Source organism: Antrostomus carolinensis, unplaced genomic scaffold (genome assembly GCF_000700745.2).
Source record: "Antrostomus carolinensis isolate BGI_N321 unplaced genomic scaffold, ASM70074v2 scaffold1178, whole genome shotgun sequence".
NCBI lineage: Eukaryota > Metazoa > Chordata > Aves > Caprimulgiformes > Caprimulgidae > Antrostomus > Antrostomus carolinensis.
In genome coordinates, this window is record NW_010334776.1 from 79,058 (window position 1) to 88,418 (window position 9,361).

Genomic DNA, 9,361 nt, shown 5'->3' on the forward strand with positions numbered 1-9,361 from the left:
AAACTAGAGAGGAAGATAAACAGAGCCAAAAAGAAAAATGTCCTTTGTTCATTTAAATGGCCCTCTGCTCCCAAGCCCTCTGCATGACTAATGCCACGCTGTGGTGTGTAAACCTCTTGGGCACATAACACAAACAAAGCATAACTCGGCCTGAGCAAACAAAGGCCTAAGCAACAGTGATTGAATTCATCTTAAAACAACAAATCAATTCTTCCCTATTAATGCCCTAAATACCAGCGTAGGAGCACTGTCCTGTTGTAATAAACAGCCATGTGTTCAATTACCGTCTGTTTTCCCAACTACTGCTCTCTTCAGTAATTACACCATGCAACGCATTCTACATTGACATTATATTAATGTGCTGGGAGGAGAGATCTTAAATACGAATTAAATCAAGGCTAAACATCTCAGAAAGCCTTACCGAGTTGTACAAGTGCTAACAGGGCATTCTTCAGCAGAAAGCACAGACTGATTTTTCTCTTCGTTCACTTTTCACTTTCAATTCCCTGGCTAAATAAATAAATTAAAACACAAGCTTTAAAGAACTCTATCGCCCCAAAGACTGCCAAGGTAAACCTTTCATAAGCTCTCTAAATGTCCACTTCACCTGTACAAGATTACTGCTTAATAAGGAATGTTTCCTAATTATCAGCTTACGTCACATCAGCTAAACAGCAACGACAAAAAACTCTTCACTAACAGACAGGTGACGACAAAGCAAGGCAAGAAAAACAAAAGCAGAAAACTTTCTGGACTGAGACAAATGCAGGAGAATAAAAGTTTAAGAAAAGCTTTCTTACCCTTTTGCAGAACCGTCAAACAACTTCTATTGACTACTGAATAGCACACAGCAAACAGACCAAACAAAAGATATGATGAAAGACATATTTACTTGTACAGGGCTCCTTCCCCCCACCTCAACCTTTCTTTCCATTTCGCATACACCCACACTGCACCGTTTGCATTGTGTTGTTGAATAACCAATAGCAACCTAGATGAAGCAGTGGAAGGGTTTCTATGATGCTGTCAAGCACCAGACAGATGCTTGGCAGTGTCAATATGGTTCTTTACATTTGGGTTGTGCCAAGGTTTGAAATGAAAAATAAAATAGGAAGAATAATAACACTTTGAGAGGGAGAGAAAGATGGCAACGAGTTAGTGCATGGATGTGCAATGAATTTTTAAATCAATGGAGGAACATCCTACCTGCTGGGTTTTACTTCAGTGATTTGAACTGTTACAGAAACAGATAAAGCAAGCTTTGCTTTTTGCCTGCATACTGGATTGCAAGAATTTTAATAGAAAGCAAAATGAAATTCTGGGGGTGTAACAATTGCAGATTTCTAGGTCCTCTGGAATAAACTCATAGGTTTCTGCTGCGAAGCCATGCCAAGCGTGTCTAACATATGAAACATGATAAACTTCCAAAATCTGTTTCAAAATAAAATGCCCTAGGTGCTGCAAAACTTTTCTGACTGAGGCTTCAGAAGACAGAGAAATCTGCACATTTGGAGGAAATGAATTTTGAAATCTTTTCTGACTAAAATATTACAGTTTACCCTCAAAACCACAGCGCGTAACATTCAAATACATTTAAGTGTCTTCATAACAATTGCTCATTTATCCTCCTCAGGCCATTAGATACAAAACCACCCCCGAAACCTCTCCAGGTTTTGAAACTCCTTTTCATTTGACTAGTTGGAATTTTTCATTTCAGCTGCCAAACCAAGTCAGGGGAAAAGCTGTTTCCACCTGACCCAAAATGTTTTATTTAATCCTAATTGAAATGTTTTCATTTCTCTCTCAGATTAATCATCTTAAACATCTAAAAACAAAAAAATATCATTTCCAATGAAACATTTTGTCTAAAAATGTTGACCGTTCCAAATTTTCTACTATTTTTGGCTAAAATTAACTTGTTGAATTGCTAAATGGTATCAGTTCTCCATTACTATTTAACAGCTTTTAGGGTGTGTCCCCCCTCAACTCTCCTTTACTCTGCTTTGAGCGCTTTTTGAATTTATACATTACAGTATAGAAATCACACACATATAGCATATTTTCTCCTCTGGCAATGCAGAAACCACAATGCAATGAGACTGTATGAGAAGAAAAGATGATGAAAGGAGTTCTATCTTCCCAATACGGCTTATTTACAATGCAGGAGATGTACACCATTGTGTAAAACTGGCAACGCAGAAACCACCTTAAAAACATCAATGTTAAACAACTAATAAAAAGTAACCAACAGCTTCAAACTTAAGAGTGTTTTTACAAGGCTACTTCATTAGCTAAATAAGCAAGGGGGAGTTGCTGCAAACGTTGCTCTTTGCCATACTAGAGGCTTTCCCTTGCTTTTGGTAAACAGAAGACACAAGACAGCCTTGTGAATAGCTCATGGCACACACTGAGATCTAAAGCTAATCAGACAGGATGATAGGTCATCTTAATCAACTTTGAAAAGCCAATCCACATGCTCGTCCCAGCTCCTCGTCTCTCCTTCCCTGATCGTGCTCCTGCTCATTTGGCCGTATTTTCCCCTTCCCCCTCCACTTAATTCCCGCAAATTGTGCTGTTAAGAAGGAACGTGGGGAGCCCTTCAGGTCTCAGCATCCTGGGCGCAGGTGGTGGGGAAAACTTTGAAGTGAGCTCTCCACTAACTCTAGAGCTGGACGTGCCTCCTCCACAAGCAGCTCTTATTAAAAAAAAAGACCAAGTATCCACTAGAACAAAACCAAGCAGGCCTATTTAATTAGGGCAAATGCTTGATAACCACTTCTTCATGTTAAACCACACAGTCACACAAGCCTGGGAGGTCTGATTAATTTTAATATGCACGGTCGTGACAAGCGCCTCGGGGGTAAGAGAGAGGGAAAAAAAATCCCACAAACCCCGCTAGCTCAACAAATAGGTTTCAGCTAAATGTTGTGTATGTTGCCCAGATTAAGATGTTACTATTCAGCAAGGGCTTGAACCTTTAATATGAGGGACAAGAGCCCTGAGAAACAGGTGGCTCGCTCTTCACTCTTGAATAAATGGCATCCCCAAAAGCTGTGGCACATAAGCATACAGAAAAAGCTGGCACACTCCCTCATGTATATTTGTATATTACCAGTCTGGGTCAGAGGTTTCTCCAGCAGTGATCCAAGGACTGAAATGAAGCTCAGAAAGCTAATGGCTTTGTTGGGGGACAGGGAATTTTTTTTTTTTTTTTTTTTTTAAAAAGAGAGAGAGAGAGAATAAAAAAAAATGAAGGCAGGCTGCAAACCCTTCTAGCTGGTATACACTGAGGGCAACAGGCACATCAAAATGATCCCAGGGCAAGAGGGGCAGCAAGTTTTGAAAAACCCTGTTGAAATTAATCACAGCTATTGACAAGTCTGGTTACCTGGGGAATTAGGGGCAGACAGGAGCCCAAGTAATTATTTCTGTCTTGGTGAAACACTGATATTGCTGCACTGTAGAAGATGGGAAATGAGAGATCAAGCATTTTGCTTTGGCTGCTGCTTATCCAGTATTATGGAGTGAAATCACAGAGTCACAGAATGGTGGGGGTTGGAAGGGACCTCAGGAGACCATCTAGTCCAACACCCCTGCCAAAGCAGGTTCCCTACGGCAGGTTGCACAGGAAAGCGTCCAGGTGGGTTTGAACATCTCCAGAGATGGAGACTCCACAACCTCTCTGGGCAGCCTGTCCCAGGGCTCCGTCACCCTCACAGTAAAGAAGTTTTTCCTTAGGTTTGTCTGGAACTTTCAATGTTCCGGTTTTTGCCCATCGCCAATTGTCCTGTCATTGGGTACTACTGAAAAAAGCCTGGCCCCATCCATTTGGCCCCCACACTTCAGATATTTATAGACACTGATGTACCCTGGAAGGAAATTTTAATTATAGAGATCCATCAGAGAAGACTTTAATTCTAAAACAGGGAGGGGGGAAAAGACGGCATCTTCTCTCCAAAAGCACAAGTTTCCTGAGTCTCACTTGACCATAATGCTTTCTTCTATATTTATGATGCTGTATCAGCACCTCAGATGCTTTTATCAAAAGAGAAAAATCCAAAAGCTAGGAACCTTTGAGGATGTAAGCGAGAGAGACTTGGAAGGGAATCTAAGTGAATTTTGAAAACATCCATTGAAATAAACCGTGACTATCGGGCTAAACTATTAGGAAGGAAAACACTTAAAAACTGAAGGTGACAAATGAATAAACTTCACCTTGAGCAAGTAATAGCTGGCAGGGCTTCAAACTAGGCTACCTCTGTTCTAGAGTTAAAGCACCTGTTAATAAAGCCACTGCAGCATTTAACAGTGCCTATTTCATAAAGTTAGTCTTTTACTTTTTTAAAAATTATTTTTTATTTTTATCAGCAGTGTATGAATGTACACTTCCATATGGCAAGGTCTTTGAAAGAAGTGCATGGAAGTTTGATGCTGGTTTACTCCACAAGAAAAGACACATTTTCTGGTGACAGACTGCACAGATGAACATGGAACCACAATGCACTTGAAGCATCCTTCCACAGCAGCAGGTATGAACAAAACTTAAAAGTACTCAAGTGCAAAGTAACCTTGTTTGTCCTTCAGCAGAACAGCATTACAAAGCCTCTTCAACACACACTTTGTCAAAGGGACAGTGAAGAACCAAATAAAAGAAATTCAAGCCTCAACCAATTAGAGTATCCTTAGGCTTTTCCTGAATCTGGTCACTTTACTTCTTCCCATCTCATCAGATGTGATTAAAAACGAAAGTCTGCATTTCAAAGGCCTCCCTTCTTGTGCCCATTAATAGTCTGCTTTGGAATTTATGGCTTAAAAAGAGGGAGACCTCTTGATTTCTTTACAAGATATGTTGATTAAAAGTTTGATAATATTAGGTGATATTCTGAGATCTTATTTCAACTAGAGAGCCTGAATTCAATACGGTTCACTTTTATAGACTACCGAACTGCTCAAACAACAGCCATTTAAATTACCACAAGAACAGGTGTTGTGATTTATAATGTAAATTTAAACATTAAACATAAATAGCCTTTGGGGGATGTTCAGAAGACAAAAATCATGCCCGAGAGGCCTTTCTCATCCCTTTCTTTTTGACAAAGTAATTACTTATAGTATTGCAGCATACTATATATAATACATGAGGTTCTAGTACTCACACTGCCTCTTAAAGCCTTGCAAACATATATATTACCTGCTTACTAAACACTTGAGATTAATTGTTCCTGCTAGAAGATCTAAGGACTGGTAAGTTGAAATTCTGGAGTAGGAACAGTATTAAATGCTATATGTACACAATTCTTGTGTGTCTGTGTTCATATCTATTTGTTTCTAAATATATATATCTAATGCATGCACTTTATATATATATATATGTATGTATGTATGTGCATTTATATCAAATTCAAAGTATTCATTTAAACAGCCAAACCAAATTGAGTTTCAGAGGTCCTTATTATAAAGAATGAGCCATACAGATGAATGAGTGTACCCACACATGGACATGCCCATATGCACAGTCTCTGTGGTCAGGCAGATGTCCATATGATCCCTTTTATTCAGAATTCCTACAAATTCTGTACAATAACATAGAACTGGCCTCAGAAGATACAGTGTGTAAGTTTTGAAGATAAACACATACATAACCTGTTACAAACATATACTGCCAAAGTGGAAAAAGAAGATTGATTCTTCATTAAAAGTTATGAGATGTAAAGAGCCAGTGAGTACTCTGGCTTATTTTAAGAATAGGAGAGAATTTGCTTGTTTGTGTATTTATTTTTTTCCCCCAGAAGTCAAGCCATACATTTAGAGGAAAGGCTACATAGATTTCAGAGATTTAGTTTTCCACAAGCACAGGCCATAAATTAAAATACAGCAATCCAATCTCATTAATAGTGCAAGAAAAAGCTAAGTGGCTGCTTTGGTCTTTGCTTTCATGAACTTGTGTCAAGCTCAGTGACTTCAAAGAGATTTCAATTTCATTTCTACAAATGAAGAGAACAGACAGACAGAGAGCCTCTGCCATCCTCTGATGCCTTAAGAAAACAGAAGAAAAACATGCCTGTATCTCATTCGCCTAATGATTTTAGCTGCAAAAGGAATCCCATGGTCGGCAGACGACCCTCAGGGCAAGGGCTTGAGGTTTGTCACAGTATATAAGGCTTCTCCAAACCCACTCCATTATCTTCATTATTGTATACCAGGAATAAAAGAGGACTGACTCCTCTTCTGAAGTTCAAGTTAGAAAGGACAGAATGTTTCATGTAAAATAACATTGTGTGACTTCAGTAATAGGTTTATGCCTTTGGGGGTCTAATACTAAAGCTGCATACAAGGATTTTCTGCAGAATTTGAAAGAAGGGAAGAGAGCACTGTATTATCAATGAGTAAAATTCCACAAGTTTTAGATTCACTGAAACGCTCCATGTCTCTCCGTGTCAGCATGACTCATGGTCAGTCACATACTTCCACACAGCAAGAGTAAAATGGCAAGTTTGAGGGGGGCCAGGGAAGAGCATGGGGCTTCAGAGCCAAGTATAAACCCTTACGAAAAGCAAAACCATACATATGTGCAAGGAGGAAAAGGAAGTGACAAGCTTTTGGGAAGTTCTTAGGAATGAGTAGGTAACATGGTTTTCTACAGGGGACACTAACCAAAGGGTGTTGTATATACAACAAAACAGCATGGAAACCATTTATATGAACAGTGATGCTTCCCACGTCAGCTCATGTGTGGGTACATGTATGTGCTTACATATAAGCAAGCATACATACATGTGGGCATCCGTGCACTCCGGATGTATGTTTCACAACACTGTAAATATCCAAGTCATTCACTGACAAAATTTACTAAATATTAACTCTTACTTTCTAACAAACATAAAAAAAAACATTTACGTTATATCAATAAAGCTTCTTAAAACCAGCCAGACCTGTTATCAATACGTTGGAATATCTCACTTGTCCTCTTTAAGAGAAGAAAGGGCCTTTCCCCCATTGATATGAAGTTTGGATTGAGACCTGAAGTTGTCTACCCACCCCTCCTCTTTTTCCCAGTTTTGAAGAAACAGGCTATTTGAAAGAATGCTTCAAAAGCACATCTCCCACAGTAATTCAGAAGACAATTTCAAACAATAAAAACAGAGCAAACATAGCCCATTGTACAAGTTAAATAATATATAAAGTTTTGAGTACATAGAGAAATGGGAATCTGGCTCATATCTGGTCTTCGAAAGATTCACAGGAAATGGATTTAATTAAACCTCCACTACTGGTGCAAACGTTTCCCTTTCTTCCCAAAGAGAAATAAAGTATTACAGCACTGTTGTTGACATAATGCAGGAAGGCTTAATCAAGATTCTTGCTCTTCTCCTACAAAGCTCCACAAACTAGCAAGACTAAAAATCATTACTGAAATACACCACTGATCATGCATTGTTGAATTGTTACCTACATGTACTACCAAAGATTCCCACTTGTAACTTATCTTATTCATAGGGAAATTCATTAATATGTTAATTACCTGACTAGCAATCAGGGATGACTGACAACTTCACTTTAGCACTACATGAAGAAGACATGACAATAAGTAAGCTTTCTGCTGGAGTTCAAACAGAGAAGACATTGTGCTTGCAGTAGTACGTACTTCAAAAAATATTTGTGGAGGATCTCTAAGAACAGTCTTGCCATCTGCACCCAGAAATACATATCTTTTAATTAGCCACTCTAAAAACAATCATGTTGGCTGAAGGGAAGGGGGAGGGAGACTTGTCAAAATGATGCATTTGTCCCTCACCACCTTTCAATGCTCTTATGCAAGTCTAATTTTCTTCCCAGCCAGCTCACCTCTCTGGCCTCCTTTTGTTTCATGTCCCATTTCCCATTCTCTTCTAACTTCTGAACTTTTGTTAGTTTGCTTTTAAGGAGAAAGGGAAAAAAAAACTCCAACCCTTTCCTATTAATTTTTTCCTGGATGGGGAGTAAGCAGAGACATGAATATAGCACCCTCATAATGATTTAACTAGGGCTTAATGAAATTTTCATCACAACCTGCTGTTCATTTTAATGGCCTTTGAAAGACAATAGAACAATGGCTGGAGGGAAGAAAAGATTTTCTGTTGCATGCATTTGCAAAGCCCAACATTCAGTTGCTCCCCCTCCTTTCTCTCCCAATCTCTTCACAAAGCTGTAGATCTTTCGTTTGTACTGTATATTTTCATTTTAGTAGAGCTGAGATAATGCACAGGCTCTGTAACCATTCTCATGTCTATCTGTGGCCTTTCCTTAATGGAGTCTCTGCATCTTGTAGAACCTCATACTCAATGGAGCATTTACACATTGCCCAGAATGCCCCATTCTTTCCTCTCTCTTACATAAAAGTCTGGTCTCCTTCCCCCCCCACCCCATACCATACACAGGAAAGATCTTTACCATTCAAAGGCACAAGGTACATCATGGCACTGACCATTAAGTCAACATAAATGCTAAATGAAATGCTATCATTAAACGTAATATTCCAAAAAAAATGCTTAGATAAAGAATTTGTTTCCCAGTAGACCCTTACTGAGCGCTCCAGTCAAGAGGAGAAGATTAATTTAGAATCCTGTCATGCTCATGTATGTGACAGCGTGGTTGTGCTTGCATCTGTATTTTCATTCCAGTATGCAGGTTGTCCTAAAATTTTCTTGTAGGTGTTATCAGTTCATGTACCAGCACTGAGGTGGGTTCTGAGGGCCATGCTTTTAAACATTTGAAATAGATTTCTACAACAGGATAGGCGGGTGTAAATGAAAATGAAGTCTTATTACTGTGCATCATGGAATAAGGCTCAGTATGTTCACACAACATCAACTGGCTCGCAGTCCTCTGGAAATCTAGCTGTGAACACGCACGCTGGATACCTACGGAGAATATAGCAAGAACTTTGTGTTCCAGTCAGGGGTTTGACTCTGCCCCAAATAGACAGGAATTGAAAACCTTACTTAAAGGAAAGTTGTTCTGTGGCTTCTTAGGGGTGTGATGTTCAGTCTTAGTCTCAGCCCACAAGTGGCATTATCATCGACTGGACATACATTCTCAAAAGGAAACTGATTCTCCAGAGATGATACCTATATGCCAAGGTTGAAACTTGCTGGCCAGACATAATGCAGAGAAAGCCTGTACTGTGTCTGTTTGTATAATACCTACACTGCAGATAAATAGAGGATGACATGACAGGACGCGCTCCAGACAAAAGCTTTCATGAATTCCAAATTTAACTTTTTACCTTTCAAATAATGACATGCCTACTAGATTAATTTCACAAAAACACTGACATTGCTGATAACACTGCTCTTTGCTCTAAAAATAGGGGAGGCGGGGG

General features: G+C 39.2%; 1 protein-coding gene across 1 annotated transcript in view; it reads right to left on the reverse strand.

Annotated features, from left to right (window-relative positions):
• Positions 1-9,361, reverse strand: part of LOC104529859 (transcription factor SOX-5) — a gene marked incomplete at its 3' end in the record, with an annotated part of 112,929 nt that overhangs the window by 67,830 nt on the left and 35,738 nt on the right. The window lies entirely within an intron of this gene.